This window comes from Bufo bufo, chromosome 6 (assembly GCF_905171765.1).
Source record: "Bufo bufo chromosome 6, aBufBuf1.1, whole genome shotgun sequence".
Taxonomy (NCBI): domain Eukaryota; kingdom Metazoa; phylum Chordata; class Amphibia; order Anura; family Bufonidae; genus Bufo; species Bufo bufo.
This window is the reverse complement of record NC_053394.1, coordinates 112937992-112963782: the sequence shown is the minus strand read 5'-3', so window position 1 is coordinate 112963782 and position 25791 is coordinate 112937992. Positions and strand designations below refer to the sequence as shown.

The window sequence follows — 25791 nt, the reverse complement described above, 5'->3', positions numbered from 1 at the left end:
TGAGTTATTCAGCAGGTCAGAGGTGATTTTTCTCCTCAAAAGATGCTGGATGGCAGTGCTATCTGTATACAATATAAATCAAAAAGAGTATCTATTATTAATACATAAGCCACTGGATGGAGAGTGCCAGCAAAAACCTTTTAAGGTGCCATCCCGTATTCTGAGCCTTCAGGAAAATATAATTGGCTTTGAAGGGTTGTAAGACAACAAACAGAACTTTCCATTGTCTGTGAACTGAAAAATAGAAATGCGTGTGATTTTGGTATAGAAAAATGGTTATTCCATATAGGTGCATCCTCTTAAGGCCTCATGCACACGGCTGTTGTGCGGCCATTCTGTGCATTGGGACCGCAATTGCGGTCTTCAATGCACAGGCAACATTCGTGCAGCGGGCCAGACCTATTCAACTTGAATGGGTCCGTGGTCTGTCCGCACCGCAAAAAAATACGACATGTCATATTTATTTGCAGTGCGGAACAACGGAAATAAACACCACGAAAGCACTCCGTAGTGCTTCCGGTGTTCCGTTTCGTGACTCCGTTCCACATCTCCGGAATTACAGACCAATTCAAGTGAATGGGTCCGCAACCGTGATGCACAACAGCCGTGTGCATGAGGCCTAAGGCCTAGTTCACACGAACGTATGGCTTTTATAGTTTTTTGCGGTCCGTTTTTTTTACGGATCCATTGTTCCGTTGTGAGGCCTAGTTCACACGATCGTTTTTTTTGCGAGTGTACGGGACTTTCTTTGTGTTCCGTATACGGTCCGTATACGGTCATTTCAGTGAAAATGTTATGCCCAGCCCAATTTTTTCTATGTAATTAATGTATACTGTATATGCCATACTGAAAAACGGAACGGAAACGGAAACACAACGGAACTCAAAAACGGAACAACGAATCCGTAAAAAACGGACCGCAAAAAACTATAAAAGCCATACGTTCGTGTGAGCTAGGCCTAAAGGGAACCTGTCACTGCTAAATGCGGTTCAATCTGCAGGAAGCATGTAATAGAGCAGGAGGAGCTAAGCAGATTGATATATAGTTTTGTGGGAACAGGATTCAGTAATGCATGTTATTTATTCATTTAACCCCTTAGTGATCAGCTTGTTTTGGGCCTTAATGACCAAGCCATTTATTTTATTTTTTTTCATTATTGCATTCCAAGAGCTATAATTTTTTTCCCCCCATAGATGTAGCCGTATAAGGGCTTCTTTTTTGTGAAACAAGTTGTAGATGCATTTTGGGTTTCATCAAATGGGATAAATTACATGATAATTGTGTGGTGCCATTTTTTCAATTTCAATTGAAAAAAGGTATTTTTTTTACTTTTTATTTTAATAAAACACACTGGAGGCAAGCCCTGGGCCTTCACTAGGCCCCAGCCTGTGTACACAGACATCAACACCCCTCAATCTCATTATGTAATCCTATAGTTCACAGTGATCTCAGTGAACCCCTCAGATGCTGCTTTCATCTCTGATTGCAGCATATGAGGCCTTTCAAGGGTTAATTAGGGTGAAGAAAAATACTCACCTTATCCATTTGTGTCTGTCACCACGTCAACGCTGGCCTGGTGTGGTAACGTCTTTAGTGTTGAGAAAATCGAAATGAAACAAATTTAATATGATCTGAATTTCAGGAAAAGTTTGATTCGCAATTAATCAGAATTTTTTCCTAAAATGGTGGCTACAAGTGTTACAAAGTGAAAGTAAAAAGCCAGGGAGGGAGATATGACCCATAATGACATGCAGCCAGCCAATTAGCAGATCCCAGCCATCCCTTGTGATGTCACAGCCGTAGAGAAAAAAGCCAAATCCTGTCCGCTCTGCGCCATTTTACAGTGAACTGAGCACAGATGTGCGAAGTGCTAAGGACTGAGTTTAACTAAGATTTAATTGTTGAATCTTGGATAGGGACAGTGCAGTGTAGAGAGATCGTAGGGAAAGTTTTCAGACACTGTAAGGAGAGCATAGGGAGAGCATAGGGAGACTGCAGGGACAGTGCAGGCTCTGTGTAATCGTCCTGTGCATCTTTTTCCACTGTTGTGTCATTGATTCTTAATCTGTTCTGTTATACATAGACTGACTGTGTACCAGACTTAGCCTCAACAGCTGGTCTAATGTATAGGCTTATGTACCTAGTTAATCTTCTGCGTCGTTAATAATTAATCTGTTCAGTTATACATAGACATACTGTGCATCACACTCATTGTCAACAAGCGGTGTAAGATATAGGCAAGTTTATATCTGCTGGGCCATTTATATGTACTCTTTTCTGTTATACATAGACTGTGCATCAGACTTATTGTCAACAGACAATGTTAATGGTGTAATATAAAGGGACATTTTTCTAGTCTATCTGCTGCACCATTCATATTTCATCTGTTACAGTTACAGTTGATTCAGTTACTGTACCCTATGACCAACAGACAGTTGCCTAGGCCCTCAAAAGGAACAGGCAGTGGCAAAAATGTTGCTGTAGCCAGCACAAGTAGCAGTAGAAGGAGGTGTGGTGGTAGCAGCAACCACAGCAAGAGGCCAGCGCTGCCACTGTCATCCAGCGGTCGTGTTTTGACCAACAATCCAGCTGTACTGAAATGGTTGACTCGCTCTTCAACATCATATCGGGTGACAACAGATACACATAGCCAGGAATAGGTGTGTTCCTCTGACGCCACACTCAGTTGGCATGGCCCAGGAACAACTCCTGTGCCCTCACCTGTCCTGCCTATTTTTTTTGCTGCTCCTTCTGCTTGGGAAGTTATGTATGCTGCCAGATCTGCTCTGCTTTTCAGCGAAGACGAGCTTAGTGAGTCAGCAGCTACAGGCCAGCACCGACTTGGAGATGAGGACCACTGTGCCCTCCCTTAGGCATGCAACTACCGATGATGACAGTCAGGTAGGAGCACGTTTTGCAAGCAGTCAGGAGCACGTTTTGCAAAGGGGTGAGGTTGGTAGCAGGCCCATGAGACAGCAGCAGGGTAGAAGCTTGCCATTGAGCCAGCAGGGTGGAAGCAGTGGAAAAACTGGAACCAAACGCACCCAGAGAAGACAGTTTGCTATTCAGGAGCTTACCTGTCAGGAAACAACTAGCAGTTCACAGGTTCATAAAGGCAGCGGCAGGCAGTCAGCATGGAGTGGTGGGGGGGAAAAAAAATGCCATACTCTGAAGTATGGGAATTTTTTATCAAGTCGCTGGAGGACGTTAGCGTGGGGGTATGCAGGAGATGTGGGAAGAAGGTGAAGCACAGTCAGGGTGCTAATGTTGGCACCACGACCAAGCGTCAACACATGGAGCATCACCATAAAGTGGCCTGGGAAAATCGTGGCACTAATGTAGGGGTCCAGCCTGATGCAGCAACCACTGCATCTACCAGCAGCCTGCATGCCTTCTCCAGCAGTTAATCCTAAACCTTAGCAGCAGATGGAAGCTGCCATTCCTTCCCTTCGTCTATTGCTCCTGATGCTCCTTCTACTCCTCATCACGTGTTTCGCCAGGAATCGATCACTTTTGCCTTACCAATACTGATCAAATACTGATGCAAAAACTGACTAAATATTGACCGAATGGAGGCCATTAAAGTCCTGCATACAGGACTTCTTTTCCATCTGTATTAAACCGATTTTAGATGGCCAAAACTTATGCAAATTGAGCATGAAGTTTATTTAATACGGGCAATATTTTGCATCAGGATTTGATCATGATTTGGTAGCCCAAAGCAGGAGTTGGTCCAAAACACAGAAGACATGCAAATATTTCCATCACATGTTATTTCTGTTTTGGACCCACTCCTGTTTTTGCCTTACCAATACTGATCAAATGCTGACCAAATACTGATAATGTGAAGGCAGATGCTCAAACTACAGGATACGCTTTTTCGGGGCTGTTTCCTCTGACAGATCAGAAGAATTAAAAAATAAACAGTGATGTGAACATGGCCTAACTGCTGACACCCTCTCCACTCTAATGGGGCCACTACTTGTATCAATGTGTTACACACCAGGTTCTCAAGCAATCTCTGTGGAAACAGGAGACCTGTAAGGCATAGTTCTCACTTCTGTTATTTGGTCAGTTATTTATATCACTTATTGTGAGGCAAATTCAGGAGCCAAGCCTACTCTCTGATTAGGTAATAAGAATAGATCTGCACCTGTTCTGTGAGTTTGATAGGCACCTGCTTTGGGCTGACAATTACTCACCAAATAAGTGAAGTGTGAACTAATAGTAAAGCCTAATAGTGACGCACAGTCATTCCACATCTAACAGAAGGGATTCAAATGTATGTGTTTGCATAACATGGATTAAAATAACCTTTTTTTTCTCCACTACTTTATTGGCGCTACCTCCATGTCCTTATTTTTTTCCAATAAAGAGTCATTGGGAAACCTTCAGGGGAGTGCAGTGTTTTTTCCTTTTTTTTTTCTTTTGTCATTCAGACGCACAGTAACTGTTTCACTACCAGAAAGGACTAGCTATGCCAGTTGCTGCACTGCACAGTGATGTACACCAGGATGGATTTTGTCAAAAGTTTAGACCTGATTAAACGGGTATTTAACAGGATTTAAATGGTAGGCCTGATTTAACGTGCTTCATGATGAATTAATTCTAATCAAAGCAAATTTTTGGGAAACATTTGGCGAACCGACTAAATGAATTTTTTTTAAACTGATCTTATTTCTAGACGTCATCACTGATTACTTCACCCCTAGTGTTGAGCAAATGCTGTACAGAGATCTGTCTTCATACATCATTCAAATGTGACAGAAACCGTTGACAAAGGTCACTGGGTGACCAAAACGTTTGGATACTATAATTGGGCTTTATACAATATGAAAATAACTCTGGATATGAATTTGATGTATGATCATCACTTATGATTTATTAAAAAGCATTGAATAAGATGGAGGAATGGATGGAGGGACTAGAACAGTTCAGAAGGAAAGGTGTAGGGTTAAAAATATAAATAAACCTCTTAAATGTATGTATACTAATGTCAGAAGCCTGACTAATAAAACTGGGGAACTGGAATTAGTGATGTGTGAGGAGGACTATGACATAGTGGAAAAAACTGAGACATGACTGGATGGTAGTTATGACTGGAAAGTTAATGTACAGGGTTACAGTCTGTTTAAAAAGGATCGCCAAAACCAAAGTCCTGTCTAAAGCCCACAGTCCGAGAAGATATAAGGGAGGGACATGAACATGTGGAGTCACTGTAGTTAGAAATACATAAAGGCAAAAACATTAATAAAATACTAATTGGAGTTCATTTTAAACTAGACTTAGTATTAACCAATAGACCTGACAGAGCAACAGATGTGCAGGTTGGGGGACACCTGGGAAATAGTGACCATAAAGTAATAACCTTCCAATTATCATTCAAAAGAGCGTTTTTTTAGGGAGGAACAAAAATACCAAACTTAAAAAAAATCGACATTTTGCCAACTAAGAGAGGCCATAGGCCTAACTAACTGGGACAAAGTCCTCAAAAATAAAAATACAGCCACAAAATGGCATATTTTTAAAAGCATCCTAAAATCGAATTGTGAGAGATACATACCTTATGGGAATAAAAGGTTAAGGAACAAGAAGAAACCAATGTGGATAAATAGAACTGTAAAGAAGGCAATAAATGACAAAAATAAAGCATTTAAGTCACTAAAATAGGAGGGTAGCGAGGAAGCACTTCAAAACTAGAATATGTAAAAAACAAATAAAAGCAGCCAAACTAGACACCGAGAGATTAATTGCCAAAGAGAGCAAAACTAACCCTAAAATGTTCTTCAATTATATAAATAGTAAAAAGTATAAATCTGAAGGTGTCAGCCCTTTACAGAGTGATGAGGGGGTAGTTGCAGAAAGCGATGAGGAGAAAGCAAAGCTATTAAATATTTTTTTCTCCACCGTATTCACTGAAGAAAATAAACTGTCAGATGAAATGCAGAATGTAAAAGTAAATTCCCCAATAAAAAAGCCCTGTCTGATCCAGGGAGAAGTACAGCGGCGTCCTAAAAAGATTAAAATAGAAAAATCACCAGGACTAGATGGCGTACACCCCCGTTACTTAAAGAGAATTAGGTAATGTCATAGCCAGACATTATTTCTGATATTTAAGGACTCTATACTGACAGGGAGTGTTCTACAGGATTGGCGCATAGCAAATGTGGTGCCAATATTCTAAAAGGGTCTAAAAACAGAGCCCGGAAACTATAGGTCGGTAAGTTTAACATCCGTCGTGGGTAAACTGTTTGAAGGTTTTCTAAGAGATGCTATCTTGGAGCACCTCAATGAAAATAAGCAAATAACACCATATCAGCATGGCTTCATTAGGGATCGGTCATTTCAAACTAATTTAATCAGTTTGTATGAGGAGGTAAGTTCTAGACTTGAGAGCGGTGAATCAATGGATGTCGTATATCTGGACTTCTCCAAAGCATTTGACACTGTACCACATAAAATGTTAGTATATAAAATGAGAATGCTCGGACTGGGAGAAAACGTCTGTATGTGGGTAAGTAACTGGCTCAATGATAGAAAACAGAGGGTGGTTATTAACGGTTCACACTCAGATTGGGTCACTGTCACTAGCGGAGTACCTCAGGGGTCAGTACTGGGCCCTATCCTCTTCAATATATTTATTAATGATCTTGTAGAAGGTTTGCACAGTAAAATATACATTTTTGCAGATGACACTAAACTGTGTAAAGTAATTGACACTGAAGAGGACAGTAAACTACTACAGAGCGATCTGGATAGACTGGAGGCTTGAGCAGATAAGTGGCAGATGAGGTTTAACACTGATAAATGTAAGGTTATGCACATGGTAAGGAATAATGCAAGTCACCCGTACATACTAAATGGTAAAACACTGGGTATCACTGACATGGAAAAGGACCTAGGCATTTTTCTGAAAAGCAAACTAAGCTGCAAAAACCAGTGTCAGGCAGCTGCTGCCAAGGCCAATAAGATAATGGGTTGCATCAAAAGGGGCATAGATGCCCGTGATGAGAACATAGTCCTACCACTTTACAAATCACTGGTCAGACCTCACATGGAGTACTGTGTACAGTTCTGGGCTCCTGTGAACAAGTCAGACATAGAAGAGCTTGAGAGGGTTCAGAGGAGGGCAACTAAAGTAATTACGGGAATGAGGGAACTACAGTACCCTGAAAGATTATCAAAATTAGGGTTATTCACTTTAGAAAAAAGACGACTGAGAGGAGATTTAATTGCTATGTATAAATATATCAGGGGTCAGTACAGAGATCTCTCCTATCATCTATTTGTCCCCAGGACTGTGACTGTGACAAGGGGACATCCTCTGCGTCTGGAGGAAAGAAGGTTTGTACACAAACATAGAAGAGGATTCTTTACGGTAAGAGCAGTGAGACTATGGAACTCTCTGCCTGAGGAGGTGGTGATGGTGAGTACAATAAAAGAATTCAAGAGGGGCCTGGATGTATTTCTGGAGCGTAATAATATTACAGGCTATAGCTACTAGAGAGGAGTCGTTGATCCAGGGAGTTATTCTGATTGCCTGATTGGAGTGGGGAAAATTGGCTTCTACCTCACAGGGCTTTTTTTGCCTTCCTCTGGATCAACTTGCAAGAAAACAGGCCGAACTGGATGGACAAATGTATTTTTTCGGCCTTATATACTATGCTGCTATGTTACTATGTTACTCCAGGAGTGCTGTGACTTACTTTACATTCTGAGATTGTTGACTGCCTTCCACTTGCACCAGGTGTGTATTTGGTGTGCAGATCACATATCTCTCATGCACGGCACACAGGAGAGCAAGCCCTGAACTGGTAGTCAGACTGGTGATCATATGACACAGCTTTTCATAATCAAAGCGCACAACCTAATGACACTGCTAGAATATTGCAGTTTACTTAGCATTATATATCCACAAAGAAACACAATTGGCAGTGTTCACCATTTACATTTATGCTCTGTTCACCACTTGGCCTTGGTTTGCAAACTTTGCATCAATTGTGGAGATTTAAATCTATCATCAAGGCCCAATTGCAAGCTTCATTCACCAGACTGGGAACCAACGTGTAATCAAATTCTTTACATGGTTCTTTCCTCTTTTGAGAAGTCCATAAGAAAGTAACAATCTTAGCAAGTTCACTTCAACATTAAAAGAAACCTACATCTCCCATTCCATGAAATTTGAGAGCTATCTGCAGTATTTAATCCCAAATTCTCATTTAGCGTCACGGCGGAACAATGTTAGTTTAGCAGATGATGCACCAATATGTCAGGCCTGCAGCTACACATCCAACATACAAAATGCGTTCAGCAGGGTGCCCTTGTGTTCGCTATCTCATCTTAAAAGCACAAGACTGTTAGAATTATCATTTTCAAACTCTTTACATCCCTGCAGCCAAGCATAAAAATTAATTCAAGCAAAACCTAATTTAGAATAATAATAACATGCTTTCCTAATGCGTTCTACATTAATCGAAGTTAAGACAGTTACTATAGCAGCGCTACAAGAATTTATTAGGAAGGGGGGGCTATACAACCAAACCCTCTACTTGTTAGGAAGGATTATAGTTTGTTTTAAAATATTTGTAAAAAATTTCCCTCCTGGCATCTTTTTGACCTAATATCTGTCTTATTAACATGTTTATGCAAAAAAAAATGAAAAGAGTACACAAGAAAATATTAGCTTAAGGGAAGCTATTATGACTATTTATCACAGGAAAGTACAAATATTTGCATTAAAATTGCCAAGGCCCAAAGAAGACATTTGGGAATACCTCCAGCTAGTGTAACTATGCAATAAATAATGGGTAGACCTAAAGATGTAGCAGTGCTGAATTTGTCTTAATTGCCTCCTTTTTGCCCCAAAATGGCTCGGTGAAGTACTGTAAAATAGTGTTACTGATTTAAATCAAAGTCAGTTATTTGTTGATTTGCCATGATTGTGCTCAATAGGTCGTCCATTCAATGCCTTCTTTCCTATGTGGTGGCACAGTGAAAGAATTGAACACATGCCAGCAGCCTCCCCTACATTTCTGGAAAGTCCCAGCAGCAGGAAACACTGTGACTAGCTTATCATTAGGGGGGACTATTTAAACAATGAGTTGCTAAAAAGCTTGGAGAAGGATCAGGTATATAGATATAACAGTTGTACCTACTGTAGGCCCTCATGTCTGAGCGGTTTCAAAGACCTCTCTGCTACATAAGAAGACACCAATATAATAAATGTCATATGGATGCAGGTGGAACCTAGCTACAGATTTCAGGTTTGGGCTCAAGAGTAGGGATGAACAGACCCGTGGATGTTCGGGTTCGCCGGGTTCAGCCGATATTTGGTGCACTACTCGAACCCCATTGAAGTCAATGGGGAGCCGAACTTTGGTGCACTAAAATGGCTGTAAAATAGTCATACAGTTGTAGTAAGAGCTAGAGGGCTGCAAAAGGAAGCAAAATGGGGGTAAGAGCAGGGCAATTGTCCTGAAAACAAATGTGGATAGGGAAATGACTCAAAATAACATAGAATAGAAAAAAAATAAAATAATAATCTTGAACTAGGAGGCGGAGGTCAAAGTGGAGTAGGAGGTTGAGGAGGCAGTAAACGTGGCGGTGTAGGTGGAGGCGGTGGTGGAGGAGATAAACAAAAAACAAAAACAGTCTTGGCTATTTCTTTTTTATAAATTTGGGAAGGCCCCAAAACATTGGCAAATAGAAAAGAGAACGCAAAGAAAAAGTGCGCTGGAGTACAATGGCTTGGTGCGGCCGGTATACTTGTTTTTTCAGCACAAGTTACAGACAAAAGTCCTGTGGGATCCATGCCTGGTTCATTTTAATTAATGTGAATATGTCCACGTTGGCTGTGGACAGGCGGCTGCGCTTGTCTGTGATCACCCCCTCTGCCATGCTAAACAAACGTTCGGACAATACACTGGCCGCAGGGCAGGCCAGCACCTCCAAGGCGTAAAGGGCAAGCTCAAGCCATGTGCCCAATTTGGAGACCCAGAAGTTGAATGGGGCAGACCCATCAATCATTACATGTAGGTGTGTGCACACGTACTGTTCCACCATGTTGCTGAAATGCTCCCTCCTGCTAAGACGTTCCGTATCAGCTGGTGGTGCTGGCTGTTGTGGCGTGCTGACAAAGCTTTTCCACATTTCGGCCATGCTAACCCTCCCTTCTGATGTGGTCGCGGTGACCCAGCTGTGTTGGTGACTTCTTTCTTCTCCTTTGCCTTGTGGTTCCACTGAGCCCCCGCTGTTAGGTGGGAATGCCAATAGCAGCGCGTCTACCAGCGTGCGATTGTACTTGCGCATCTTCCGATCACGCTCCAGTGATGGAATTAAGGATGGCACATTGTCCTTGTAGCGGGCATCCAGCAGGGTGGCCACCCAGTAATCAGCACTGGTTAGAACGTGGGCAACTCGGCGGTCGTTACACAGGCACTGCAGCATGTAGTTGCTCATGTGTCCCAGGCTGCCCAGAGGCAACGAAAAGCTGTTCTCTGTGGGAGGTGTATCGTCTGTGTCCTCTGTATTCCCCCAGCCACGCTCCAGTGATGCCCAGGAGCTGCTTTGGGTGCCACCCTGCTGTGAACACGGTTCTTCCTCCTCATTATCCTCATCCTCCAGAACTGTGTCCTGGCTGGACAGTTGTGTACCTGGCCTCTGTTGGTGCAGGAACCCACCCTCTGAGCCACTTGTGAATGACTGGCCTGATATCTTTGGAAATGATTTCTCTTCCTCCTCCTCTTACTTCTGTCACGTCCTCTTCCATCATCGCCCGAAGCGTTTTTTTTCAAGGAGACATAGAAGTGGCATAGTAACGCTGAGGACGGTGTCATCGGCACTGGCCATGTTTGTGGTGTACTCAAAACAGCGCAACACAGCCCACACGTCCCGTATGGAGGTCCACTCGTTGGTGGTGAAGTAGTGCTGTTCTGCAGAGCGACTCACCCATTCATGCTGCAGCTGACACTCCTCTATTGCCCGCTGCTGCTCGCACAGTCTCTCCAGCATGTGCAAGGTGGAGTTCCATCTTGTGGGTATGTCACATATGAGGTGGTGAGTGGGAAGGCTGAAGTTACGCTGCAGCGCAGACAGGCGAGCAGCAGCAGGGTTCAAATGCCGAAAGCGCGCACAGACGGACCACACTTTCTGCAGCAGCTGTGACATATCGGGGTAATTTTTCAGGAACCTCTTAAAAATAAAATCACAGAAAAAAATAAAATAAAAAAACATCTTGCACGATATGATAATGAATGTTGCGGATGTACATGGCTACATTTATACAATCACAGAAAATAATGCACTATAATAATAGATGCAAGCATAACATATGGACTAAGCCCTGACTCTATTGATAAAATCTGAGACACTTGGTCATTCAATACATTTTTATCAAAACACATCTAAGCCCACCTACCAAGCGACAAGGTGGTCTCAGTTCAGGCGGGTCCTACGCTAAACCTGCCTATGCCATTATGCATTTATGTTCAGGAGTGCAGACCCCACACATATAGTGTGTTGCTCCTAGTTACCTTCATGTGCAGAAGCAACCGGTGGAAGGAGGAGCACACACAACTATATGTACCACCTTAAATCAAGGTCGCCTATTAGATAGGTGCACATGAATATTACTTCCAATCAGGGGCGGACTGACCCTTCGGGCATGGACCGAGGGCCCTCGGCCACTAGGGGGCACGCCCCGGTGAGAGGATCCTGCAGGGTCTACTATGTACTGTACTACTACTCGCCCATGATTTCGACGAGTGGTGAGTCTCACTATCAAAGTAGCGCACAGCAGGCAGGCCTGGCCGGACGGAAGTGTAACGTCATTCACTTCGTCACGCGCCTGCTCCGCCTGCTTCATAAGTGGGAGGAGCAGCGTAACGCGGTGAGTGACGAACTTACACTGCTTTCTTGCCGGCCTGCTGCTGCTACGCAAGTTCGCAACGCCCACCAAGGCGCTTGTAGTCTGTAAGATGATAGTGAGTAAAGTTATAGAGTATGTTACAATGAAAATAATTAAATAATTCATTCATAATAAAAACAGACGTCATAGAAACATAGAATGTGTCGGCAGATAAGAACCATTTGGCCCATCTAGTCTGCCCATGAGGCTTGTGTCCTTGTGATTTCATAATCTGTGCTGTGCATTGAAGCAGTTATGTTAATACTAACTAGGCTAATACATATCAGGCTGTGCCATCTCATGTCAGGGTGCGTGTGACAATACATGAGCGCTGACCATGCCCCCGGACAGGAGATGGCACAGGTGGATATGTTAGTTAGCATTAACATAACTGCTTCAATAACTATTAACCCTAGTATTAACATTACATAACTGCTTCTTCAATGTACAGATTAATAAATCACAAGCCTCATATAGAGTGACATGTTCTATAGTTAATGGCTGGGGCTGCCGCTACACTTAGACATTTTGTAGAGCAGCGCCAGCTTTCCATCTTTGAAACAGGGCTGCAACTGCAGTCCATGACCCCACTAGTGACCCTGCTTCCCCTCCTCCTGTCACCCCACTAGTGACCCTGATCAGGGCCGGCTTCAGGATCATGTGGGCCTTTGGGTGATATATCCCAGTGGGCCCTCTTGAGGCATTTTTTTTACAATTACATGTCCCTCTATGGCTCCCACACGGTATAATGACCCCCAGTGGCCCCTATACAGTATAATAACCACTAGTGGCCCTTCACACAGTATAATGACTCCCCAATGCCCCCCACACAGTATAATGACCCCACAGCGGCCCTCCATTCAGAATCATAACCCCCAGTCGCCCCCCATTCAGAATAAGGTCAGGGATGAGGACTGTGTTTCCCAAGGATAATTTTCTACTGGGAAATACAGGGCACAGTATAATACACCAGAATCTATATAATCTAAAGATATTAGCCCTACCCCCGAATAATAATACAATTAGGGGGTCATTTATTATATAGAAATACGTCTATGTTAGGCGTATTTCTGACACAGATGTGGCGCAAAGGTCCTTAGCACCGCAATCTGTATCTTTTCCTGCTCATGCCAGATCTAAAAAAAGTTGCATGGGCAGGGAAGGGGATACAGTTATTGGATACCACCACCATACAGTTATTGGATACCACCTCCATACAATGATAAAACCACCATACAGTGACCGGATAAAAGGGTATAAGAGGGCACAGTACAGGGAGTGACTAGGGGCACTGTACAGGGTGTGGTAAGAGGGCACAATGCAGGGTATAAAGGGGCACAGTATGGGGTGAGGGGCACAGTACTGGGTGGGGGGAACAGTCAAATGACTCTGTGACGTTAGAAGGTCCTTATGGTGAATACAGTTCAGTTGCCACCATAATGAGAGGCAGAGGAGTGAGACAGGGGTCCTGGATGGACAGGAGGGGTGGACACAGCAAGTAGGTGGAAGGGGCTCTGAGGGGGATTCATACAACAAGTAGTGGCAGGAGGTCTGTGCAGGGCAGCATTAGGAGATAGGAGGGTGGAACAGGAGCTCTGGATACATGAGGGAGGAAAGGAGACAGCAGGGGCTCCATGAGGATGTGATAGGACAGGATATGGGGGGGGGGCAGGTGTCATGGAGGCAAACTGCTTAATGAAACAGTAAAACAACTAAATAGAATGATGGAAGTGCTCATAGCAGCTCAGTGGCCCCCCCAGGAGCATTGGGCCCCGGGTTTGCCTGGTTATGATGCCGGCCCTGACCCTGATCCCCACTCCTCCTGTCCCCCCACTCCTCCTGTCCCCCCACTAGTGATCCTGCTCCCCACTCATCCTTTTACCCCACTGGTGACTCTGCTCCTCCCTCCTCCTGTCACCCCACTAGTGACCCTGCTCCCCCCCACTATTGACCCTGCTCTCCCCCACTAGTGACTCTGTGTGTTCCTGTACAGAGAGGAGCCTGGCTGGATTGTGGTGAGGCCTAGCTGTGTGTCTGTCCCTGTGTGTGTGCGTGTCTGTCTGTCCCTGTGTGTGTGTCTGTCCCTGTGTGTGTGCGTGTCTGTCTGTCCCTGTGTGTGTGTCTTTCCCTGTGTGTGTGTGTCTGTCCCTGTGTGTAAGTCTGTCCCTGTGTGTGTGTGTGTGTCAGTCTCTTTGTGTGCATCTGTCCCTGTGTGTATTTGACCATCCCAGTGTGTGTGTCTGTCCCTGTGTGTGTGTGTCTGTCCATGTGTGTCTCTCCCTGTGTCTGTCTCTATCACCATGCCCACAGTGTTCCTATGTCTTGACGCAGCTGAATCAGGGAGTTCTGTGCTGGGCAAGAAGAAGAAGATGGAAGAGGAGGCAGCGCCACCAACATGGAGTCCGTGGGAGAGGCACACAAAGGACGTAGGTAACACTGCCACATTATCAGCACTAGTGTTATCTGTGGTTTTACATAGGACTGCAGGTAACACTACTACATTTTCTGTACTCAGATAGCCATCACTGTGTTATTTGTGTTGTTACATAGGACTGCAGGGGACATCTACTATATTATCTGTACTCAGAAGGTTATCACTGTATAGGGGGGCCCACTGAGACTAGAGCCGGCGTGGCGCAATATGTGGGTCGGGCTGTGCGTGGGTGTGGCTTGAGGGTTGGCGGGGACACAGGGGCCCCATATTCTCCTATTGCCCGGGGGCCCCATGAGTTGTCAGTCCGCCCCTGCTCCCAAGATAGGAGCATATTCACAAATGAAGGTGTCACTCCTTCAAGACAGGTTAAACAAATCACCTCTGAAAAATTACTTTGAGGCTCACTGGCACCAACCACTCATCGGTCTGTTGTTCCATGCCAGTCCACAGCTCCTGCACGGTGTGGGGTTTTTCCCCCAAACAGATGAGTTTAAAAACAGCCCCCTGGCTGTGCTGAAGTTGGTGGTGCAGGTGTTACACTGACCGGATGAGGAGGCAGTAGAGGGTGAAGCGGAGTAGGAGGAGGAGGCAACAGGAGGCAAAGAGAAATGTCCTGCAATCCTCAGTGGTGGAAGGACAAACCTCTATCCGCCTCAAGCCCAGCCACCACTGCATTTACACAGTGTGCAGTTAGGGAGATATAACATCCCTGCCTGTGCTTACTGATCCACGTATCGGTAGTTATGTAGTCCTTGCCACAGATGGCATTGCGCAGTGCAAACCTGATTTTGTCCGCTACTTGGTTGTGCAGGGCAGGGATGGCTCGCCTGGAAAAGTAGTGGCGGCTGTGAACCACGTACTGTGGGACAGCCACCGCCATAAGGTTTTTAAAAGTCTCCACCAGACGGAATGACAGCATTTCAAAGGCCAGGAATATTGAAATGCTGGCATTCAGGGCCAGTGATCGCTGGTGGGTAGGGGGGTACTTCCTCTTTCTCTCCAGTGTTTGGGGGATGGACAGTTGAACGCTTCCATGGGACAGTGTGGAGATGCTTGGTGACGGAAGTGGTGGTGGTGTTGCTGCCACTTCCTCTGTTTGCGGGGTGGCAGGAGCCACTGTCACTCCAGAGGGAGAGGAAGAGGCTGAGACTGAAGCATAAGAGGGACCAGGAGGAGCCTGAGATCCTTTGTGGTTTTTGAGGTGTGTAATGGTCATGCAGGTGGTGCTTAAGTTTAGAACATTCATGCCTCGCTTCAGGCTCCGATTGCTCAGCATGCAAACCACTCACGTCTTGTCGTCAGCACATTGTCTGAAGAACTGCCACGCCAGGGAACTCCTTGCAGCTGGCTTTGGTGTGCTCAGTCCCTGGGTGCGGTGGGCAGTAGCAGGCGTACTGACTAGGGGACGCCACTCTGATTTTGCACCCTGCTCCCTCTTTTGCTGTGCGGCTGGCGCTGTGTGACCACCACCTCTTCCTCTGAACTGCACACGTCACTCGCATGACCTTGATTCCATGTGGGGTCTAGGACCTCATCATCCTCCACATTATCTTCCACCCACTATTCACCCCTGCCCTCCTTGCCGGTCTGCACACTGCAAAAAGCCACAGCAGTTGGCACCTGTGTTTCGTCATCATCAGAGACGTGCTGCGGTGGGCCTCCCATGTCCACATCCTGAAACATAAGTAGTTGGGCATCAGTGCACTCAATCTCTTCTACTTCTGGGGCAGGGCTAGGTGGATGGCCCTGGAAAACCCTGCAAGCAGAGTCATCAAAAAGCATAGGAGACTGTTGCATGACTTGGGGCTCAGACTGCTTGGCTGATGGGGGTAAGGGGGTAGGGTGAAAGACAGGTGCTAATGAACTGCAGGTGCAAACTCTGCGCTTCCAGCATGGGACCGGGTGGTAGACAATGTGAAGGAACTGGAGGCACTGTCAGCCACCCAATCTACTATCGAATCTACTTGTTCTGACCTCACCATTAGTGCACTGGTATTGGGGCCTACAAAATAACGCTGAACGTTTTGTCGCCTATGTGTACCTGAGGAAGGTGTTTCATTTGGGCGTGTAGCTGGCACAGATCGACCATATGCTCACCCTGCAACAAGAGCTCCACCAACACCAGCAGCACCACGACCAGGGCCACATCCCTTATTTGATGCTCTCCTTATTCTTTGAGGTCACCCACTGAACTAACAGACAGATTAACTATATTAATTTCCCTGTCACAGATGTAGTGCAGGTGTACCTCACACAAAGAAATGGGTATATGTCACCCATTGAACTAACAGACGGTTTAACTATATTAATTTCCCTGTCACAGATACAGTGCAGGTGTACCTCACACCAAAAATGGGTATATGTCACCCAACAAACTTTGTCCCAGTTAGTTAGGCCTATGACCTCTCTTAGTTGTCCAAATTTAGCTTTTTTGAAGTTTGGCATTTTTGTTCCTCCCTGAAGAAACACTTTTTTGAATGATATTTGGATGGTTATTACTTTATGGTCACTATTTCCCAGGTGACCCCCAACCTGCACATCTGTTGTTCTGTCAGGTCTATTGGTTAATACTAAGTCCAGTATGGCCGTCCCTCTAGTCGGGTCCTGAACCAGTTGGGAAAGGTAATTGTCTTTGGTTATTGCCAAGAGCCTGTTTCCTTTTTTGAGATATACAATGTAATATTTTAAAATCCGGTGTCTCCATGATAAATCTGCAGCGTGGGAGCCCTGTGTGGCTTCTTCACACTTTCAAAATATTTCTTTAGCTTGGGCGAATAGATGCCGGATGACTGGGACTCTCCATGACCTTCCGAGGAGCTTCTGTCGGGAGCAGCGGTTCATTTCTGAGACGTTCGTATAGTGCAGGGGAAATCCGAAGACCCTCTCCATCTCCGTGCACCACAGGATGTCCTCCATGCTGACTAGGAACTTGTGATGTTTTCCCTGACGAAGAGATCTGGGGCTGGTAGTTATGGTTTAAATCTTGATGAACATTGCAACTCTTCCGCCTCCAAGCAATCTTGAAGCTTTGTCTTCTCATTGTCTGTAGCTACTAGAGGCTTGGTCATGCCAGGCAGGTTCCCCCAGAAGTATATGGCTCGATGAGCAGCCGATACCGCACTTGCATCAATCTTGACAGGATTCGTCTACAGGTGGAGAGAAATTGTGTTTTGGAATACTTTCTCCATCACAACCACGTTCTTGAATAACAAGAAGACTGGCCAATTCTCCTGTCTTAGGCAACACTTTATTGAGTAATCGTGGAAAGTAAAAAAAACTGTTGTCCACTTCCCCCATAAAGGCCTTTCCGGTGCGGATTAACCACAGATAATTCATTACAAGGACTGCCGCCAATTATCAGATTGAATTGTCTGATCTGATTCCTGGTTATATTCTGTATGTCGCCCACATATACAATCTGCCCTGGATGGCGTACCCGTCCTATCATGATGATGTCCTCACACACCTCCGCCATATATTTTTCAACGTTAATTCTAAGCTTTTTCAATGATGACTAGGAACTCGTGATGATTTCCCTGATGAAGAGACCAGGGGCTGGTAGTTATGGTTTGAATCTTGATGAACTTTGCGACTCGTCCGGGCTCCAAACAATCTTGAAGCTTTGTGTTCTCATTGTCTGTAGCTAACCAGAAGACTGGACAATTCTCTCCTGTCTTAGGCAACAATTCATTATTTTAATAAAATGTATTAAATATTTAATATTAAATGGAACCAAAACTTGATTAAACTTATAAAAAACTAAACTTAAATTCGATTTGTCCCAATAGTTCATGCCAGGCAGGTTCCCCCAGAAGTATCTGGCTCGATGAGCAGCCGGTACCGCTAGAGTTGAGCGAACACCTAGATGTTCTGGTTCGGGGAGTTCGGCCGAACTATAAAAAAAAATTCGGGTTCGGGACCCGAACTGGATCCGAACTTGGACCCGAACCCAAACCCTATTAAAGTCAATGGGGACCCGAACTTCACTTTATTATTTTCCATTATAACATGGTTATAACGAAAAATAATAGTATTAGCTTTTTCAGATCTGAGTTTTCACGATCGTGAAAACTCAGATCCGACAGTATATTCTAACACAGAGGCGTTCCCATGGTGATGGGGACGCTTCAAGTTAGAATATACTAAGAACTGTGTACATAACGGCCCCCTGCTGCCTGGCAGCACCCGATCTCTTACAGGGGGCTGTAATCCGCACAATTAACCCCTCAGGTGCCGCATCAATTTTCTATGAATATTGCACAGGTGTGCCTTAGACTGCCCACAGTTTTGCCTTACTGGAGGGGGGGGGGATCAGAAAACCAGTCAGTATCTAGTGTGGCTACCATTTAGCTCAAGCAGTGCAACACATCTCCGTCGCATAGAGTTGATCAGGTTGTTGATTGTGGCCTGTGGAATATTGGTCCACTCCTCTTCAATAGCTGTGCGAAGTTGCAGAATATTGGCAGGAACTGGAACACGCTGTCATAGATGCCGATCCAGAGCATCTCAAACATGCTCAATGGGTGACATGTTCGGTAACTATGCTGGCCATGCAAGAACTGGGATGTTTTCAGCTTCCAGAAATTGTCTACAGACAGTGGCGTACACACAATCAATGGGGCCCCGGTGTGAAAATAATCCATAGGGCCCCCTCCCCATCACCCCCCCCAACCTGCCTCCACCCCCTATAGTGTTATGGGCCACAGTGCAAACTTTGGATTGGGCTCCCCCCCCCCCCCCCATTTTTACAAAGAAGCGACAGATTTTATTACTAAGGGCTCTTTCCGGGCGGCTAATCCACTGCATGAATGAGTGCCAAGCCCCATTCTGGACAGCAGAGACACGAGCAGTAACATGATTGACTGTGATCTTTTTACTACAAAATCATGGTGACAACTTTATCTCACTGTGATTTTTTAGTAAAAAGATCATAGAGAGGCATGGAGCATTATCAATCATGGTAATGCTCCGTGTCTTTGTTGTCCGGAACGGGGCTTGGCTCTCTTTCACGCAGCAAATTACCCACTCAGGATCCGCTCGTGTTAAAGAGCCCTAAGCCCAATGCATGGCTACACTCACCCAGTCCTAATAAAATCTGGTCCTACCTCATCCAGGGTGTCACTGGAGTCGGCGTGATATCCACTGGATCCAGAACAAGGTCCCTGTGGTGAGAAAAAAAGAATAATCACATAAGGAAGGGATGGTGACTGCCCCTGTGAAATCACCAGCAGGGGGCACTATGCTGGCCTGTAAGACTGAGCCATGCCAATGTATAGCAGGGTAATCTAGGACATTTCCCCTAAGTGCAACCATACAGTACTAATGCCCACCTTGTGGCCCCTCACAGTAGTTATGCCCACCTTTGTTCCTGTCACAGTAGTTATGCCCAGATATGTGCCTCCCTCACAGTAGTAATGCCATATTATGTGTCCCCTCACAGTAGTAATACCAAATATGTGCCCCTCACAGTAGTAATGCCCATATTATGTGCCCCTCACAGTAGTAATGCCCATATTATGTGTCCCCCCACAGTAGTAATGCCAGATTATGTGTCCCTTCAGAGTAGTAATGCCAGATTATGTGGCTCCTCACAGTAGTAATGCCAGATTATGTGCCCCCCCACAGTAGTAATGCCAGATTATGTGCCCCCCCACAGTAGTAATGCCAGATTATGTGCCCCTCACAGTAGTAATGCCAGATTATGTGTCCCCTCACAGTAGATATGCCCAGATATGTGCCCCCTCAGAGTGGTTATGCCAGAATATGTGTCCCCTCACAGTAGTAATGCCAGATTATGTGCCCCTTCACAGTATTTATGTCCAGTTATATACCCCCTCAAAGTAGATATGCCCAGATATGTGCCCCCTCAGAGTGGTTATGCCAGATTATGTGCCCCTCACATTAAATATGCCCACATATGTGCCCTTCACAGTAGTTATGGCAGATTACATGCCCCCTCACAGTAGTTATGCCTTCATATGTGCCCCCTCATAGTTATGCTTTCATATGTGCCCCCCTCACAGTAGTTATGCCAGATTAGGTGGCCCCTCAAATTAGTTATGGCAGATTAGGTGCCCGTTAGTAGAGATGCCAACTTTTGTGCCCCCTCACTCAAGTTGTGCCCATCAAACACCCCCCCCCTTGCCCCCAGTCTGCAGCGTTAAAAAAAAACAACACATACTTACCTTCTTCCTTGATGACAGGCTCCCACACTCATCGCGCTGCTGGCTGTGCTGAAGTCAAATTCCCGGGCTTTCAGCTCTCCTCCCATAGCCAGCAGCGCGATGTGGGGCCAGCAGGGGGATCAGTGGATCAGGGAGCAGAGAGGTTTTCCTGCTTCGCTATGGAAACGACCTGCCTGGCCGGGTGTGTGTGAGTGAGTGCGCGCTCCCCCGCCTCTTCCTTCACCCCCCCTATATTATACATGTAATGGAGGTATGGAGCGCTCTGATGGGGCCCGAAATTGCCACCGTACTTCATGCCCCATCAGAGCGCTCCATTACATGTGAGTACAGCGGGGCCCCTGCCAGCGGCCTGGGGGGGGTCCACAGGTGGCCTGGCCCCCTGGAGTGCCAGGCCCGGTCTCAACTGCGACCCCTGTATGTACGCCAGTGTGTACAGATCCTTGCAATATGGGGCCGTGCATTATCATGCTGCAGCATGAGGTGATGGTCGTGGATGAATGGCACAACAATGGGCCTCAGGATCTCATCACGGTATCTCTGTGCATTCAAAATGCCATTATTAAAATGCACCTGTGTTCGTTGTCCATAACATACGCCTGCCCATACCATAACCCCACCGCCACCATGGGCCACTCGATCCACAACATTGACGTCAGCAAACCGCTCACCCCCACGATGCCACACACGCTGTCTGCCATCTGCCCTGAACAGTGAAAATCGGGACTCATTCGTGAATAGAACGCCTCTCCAACGTGCCAGACACCAACGAATGTGGGCATTTGCCCACTCAAGTCGGTTACGACGATGAACTGCAGTCAGGGCCAGACCCCAATGAGGACGACGAGCATGCAGATGAGCTTTCCTGAGACGGTTTCTGACAGTTTGTGCAGAAATTCTTTGGTGGGATGGATTATCTCGGCAAAGGAGATGTAACGGTCGCGTACACACACACACAGGGGGGAGGAAAGTGACCACTGCGCTCCACCTTCACCCCTGGCCCTGCCTACTTGCCTCGCGAGTCCTAATGACAGGGGACAACTGGACGGCAATCCCTAGCTTGGACTAAGTGCAGGTATGACAGACAGACCAACAACAGAACGAGAACGGACCGAGTCAATAACAGGAAAGCTACAAAGTACAAATGGAGCAAGCAGAGAATTGTCAGGAGAAGCCGGGGTCATAAATACCAGGAGAGTCGTGTAGTATCAAAGGAGTCAGCAGAGGATCGTCAGGAGGAGGCCGGGGTCAGAATACCAAGAGAGCAGCAAAGTACACAAGGAGCAGGCAGAGGATCGTCAGGAATTCAGCAGGAGGTAAGTACGCCAGGAAAGACAAAACCACAGGTGGAACCTAAATTAACAGGCAACCTGTGGCCAGCAGGCTGCCTGTATTTATAGTGGGGAGTGAGGGTCATGTGACGTGGCCAGCGTCACATGACCGACAGACCAACCAGTCGAGCACCGAGTGATCAGCTCGGCGCTCAAGGCAGACTTAAGAGCAGGGAGCCACCTAGCTAGTAAAGCCGCCCTGGGAACGAGGTCAAACACAGATCCTCGCTCCCGAAGCTAAGCAGCAGGTCTGCGGCTAATGGGGGGACCGAGTGCACCTTCGGAACCCCGTTACAGGAAAAGTGCTCACTAACACAGATTTAGACAGATTTGTGAACAATATTTGAGAGTAATGGGTCTTTTGTGCATGTAGAAAATATTTCTGATCTTTGAGTTCAGCTCATGCAAAATGGGAGCAAAACCGAGAGTGCTTTGTTTATATTTTTGGTCAGTGTATATTAAGGAGAGCCCTGTAAGTCTTTAACACAAATTTCTAGTGTGGCTAATCCTATGATAAATGGCAGTTATGTAAGCTCTTAATAAATAGTATTCATTAAAATGATACTGTTGTTTTGTGTACACATCTCCTATTTAATATGTCTCCATGGTTACAGACTACAAACACTTTGTTTTGTCTACTTTTGCAGTCATGCCCCACTTCTGCTGTCTGTAGATTTCTCAAGAACAGAAGGGCAAAGAAGCTGAAGTAATAAATGACTTCAGGATTATACTACACAGGATTTACAGAAACAGATTTGAACATACATAAAATGATATATATATATATATATATACAGTACAGACCAAAAGTTTGGACACACCTTCTCATTCAAAGAGTTTTCTTTATTTTCATGACTATGAAGGCATCAAAACTATGAATTAACACATGTGGAATTATATACATAACATATTCTAGGTTCTTCAAAGTAGCCACCTTTTGCTTTGATTACTGCTTTGCACACTCTTGGCATTCTCTTGATGAGCTTCAAGAGGTAGTCCCCTGAAATGGTCTTCCAACAGTCTTGAAGGAGTTCCCAGAGATGCTTAGCACTTGTTGGCCCTTTTGCCTTCACTCTGCGGTCCAGCTCACCCCAAACCATCTCGATTGGGTTCAGATCTGGTGACTGTGGAGGCCAGGTCCTCTGGCGCAGCACCCCATCACTCTCCTTCATGGTCAAATAGCCCTTACTTTCAAAGTTTTCCCAATTTTTCGGCTGACTCACTGACCTTCATTTCTTAAAGTAATGATGGCCACTCGTTTTTCTTTACTTAGCTGCTTTTTTCTTGCCATAATACAAATTCTAACAGTCTATTCAGTAGGACTATCAGCTGTGTATCCACCTGACTTCTCCTCAACGCAACTGATGGTCCCAACCCCATTTATAAGGCAAGAAATCCCACTTATTAAACTTGACAGGGCACACCTGTGAAGTGAAAACCATTTCAGGGGACTACCTCTTGAAGCTCATCAAGAGAATGCCAAGAGTGTGCAAATCAGTAATCAAAGCAAAAGGTGGCTACTTTGAAGAACCTAGAATATGACATATTTTCAGTTTTTTCACACTTGTTTGTTACGTATATAATTCCACATGTGTTAATTCATAGTTTTGATGCCTTCAGTGTGAATCTACAATTTTCATAGTCATGAAAATAAAGAAAACTCTTAGAATGAGAAGGTGTGTCCAAACTTTTGGTCTGTACTGTATATATATATATTTTTTTTTTATAAAGACTGTTGGAGTAATATATGACTTAACCCCTTGGATAACTGAGTTTTTTCCTTTTGCATTTTCATTTTCCTTTCCTGTCTTCCCGGAGTCATAACTTTTTATTTTATTTTGCCCTCCTTATGAGGGTTTTTTGTTGCAGGACAAATTGTGCCACAGTTTTACAGGTTTGGCCCCTATGGCGCTCCCTATGTGGCAAAAATGACCTGTGTTCTACATTCTCTGGGTCAGTGTGATTACAATGACATAACATATGTGTAGTTTTTTTTTGTGTTTTAATATTGAACAAATAAAAACGTTTTAAATTTTTTTTTACATCACTATATTCTGAACCCCATAGCCTTCTTATAGTTATGTCAATTAAACTGTGTGGAGGACTCATTTTTTGGAGGAAGATCGTTTTTATTGATACAGTTTTGGAGTCTATGTGACTTTTTGATCACATTTTATTTACTTTTTTGGAGTAAGAGAAGGGATAAAAGAAATGGCAAATCGGCCATTTTCATTACCCCATTTGCAGTGGATAAATATATATTTATATTTTAATAGTACTGGCGTTTTTGGATGCAATGATGCCCATGATGTTTATATTTTTAATTGTTTATGTATTTATTCATTTTTTATTTTAGGGAAAGGGGGGTGATTTAAATTTTTATATTTTATTTTTTATTTTTCCTTTTTTTACCATTTTTATAGCCCTTCCAGGAGGCTCCAATATCTAGTACTCAATTTTTTTTACAGCTTATACTCTATTTCCATAGAACTACAGGATAAGCTGAATTTGCTGATATCCAGGCATGCCACCTGCAATATGACAGAAGGGTTAAAATGGGTTATCCCATGCAGACTCAGGCTCATTACTTTCCTGCCCATGAAGCACACATTTCCAGGTTTCTCGGAATCTGATGGGTTAAGCGTCCTTGATCTGCATTACAACAGGCACCCGCTAGCTAGTGAAGAAATTTTGCGAATATTTTGTAGAGTATTCGTCATATATTTGCGAATTTGAGATTATATTCTTGATTGAGAAAATCGGCAATGTAATATTTGCGTAATGTGCGCAAAATACAGGCGTAGGTCACTTATGCTAAATTTTTCAAGCTGGTATAAGTTTTTTTAAACTGGAGAAAATGATTGACACGTCAGAACATTAGAATAGCTTTATATGCAGATAGAGTGCGCCAATATTTTCGCCCTTGCGAATTTTTGGCAATATCTGCAACACTATAGAATCTAACCTACACTGACTATCTCCCCCTAACTATCTGAATTATATATACGGCATAAGTTAACTGTCTAATGTAATAACACAAAGCACAGAGCACAGCAATGACACTGCTGTCTCTTTTATAACTGCAATAAACTTAAGAAAATATCTGCTAGAGAGGATCTTATATAGTAAGAGGTAGGCAACTTTTCTGTAGGTTTCTAGGGTTGTTGCTCAGCTGTGACAAAGCCTTCTCATTGGCCCACAAGCTAGAAGAAGGGAGGGATGATTACCGGATATGTACTGTGTTAAAAAAAAAATTGCGATCAACACTACCGCTAGCTATAGCGTTTGCTCCACTCTAGAGCGGATCCCATATTTAAAGATCAACATCTGTCATACATGTATGGGTTCATGTAAAAAATGAAATCAGACCAGCCCTGTACCTCACATGGATCCAAAGATTTACCCATTCATTGGTCCTATTGCTCGGCTAGATTTATTTCAAGCTGACAGCTTAGGAAGCATACACTTTCTTAGGGGTGTTTTCATTCTGCTGCAGCTAATGGCAGTTGAAGGATGGGACTGAGCATGTGTTTCCATCTCAGTGAGCAGGACATAGAAATTAGAAAAATAGCAAACAGCAGGTGGTCCTTTACAGATAGATTTCAGTGAATAAATCAGTGGCAATGCAACATTTTTAATTACATTCAATTACAAAAGTATTCAGTTGCAGGTGCTGGTTTGAAAAATGTAGAATGAGGAATATAAAAAAAAACTAAAATCATATAGTACATGACAATATCTTTCTAACAAAGCTGGAATCAGCCTTGTACCTCGCATGGATCCATAGATCTTTTATGTCAAGCTGGAAGCTCAAGGGGAGTGTCTTTTCTGCTCCAGCTCAGGAGGCGTGTCTCAGCGCTGCCTATCACAGCACAAGCACAGGAGGCGTGTCTTTTCCGCTGGAGCTCACTCCCTATCACAGCTCAGGAGGCAGTTGAA

At 44.6% G+C, this 25791-nt stretch overlaps 1 long non-coding RNA gene across 1 annotated transcript; it reads left to right on the top strand.

Annotated features, from left to right (window-relative positions):
• The first annotated feature begins 5849 nt into the window (after positions 1 to 5849).
• Positions 5850 to 19434, top strand: LOC121005161. The gene is made up of 3 exons (XR_005779880.1): positions 5850 to 6062; positions 6135 to 6137; positions 19423 to 19434. It is a non-coding gene; the product is annotated as an uncharacterized LOC121005161 (long non-coding RNA).
• The last annotated feature ends 6357 nt before the right edge of the window (positions 19435 to 25791 follow it).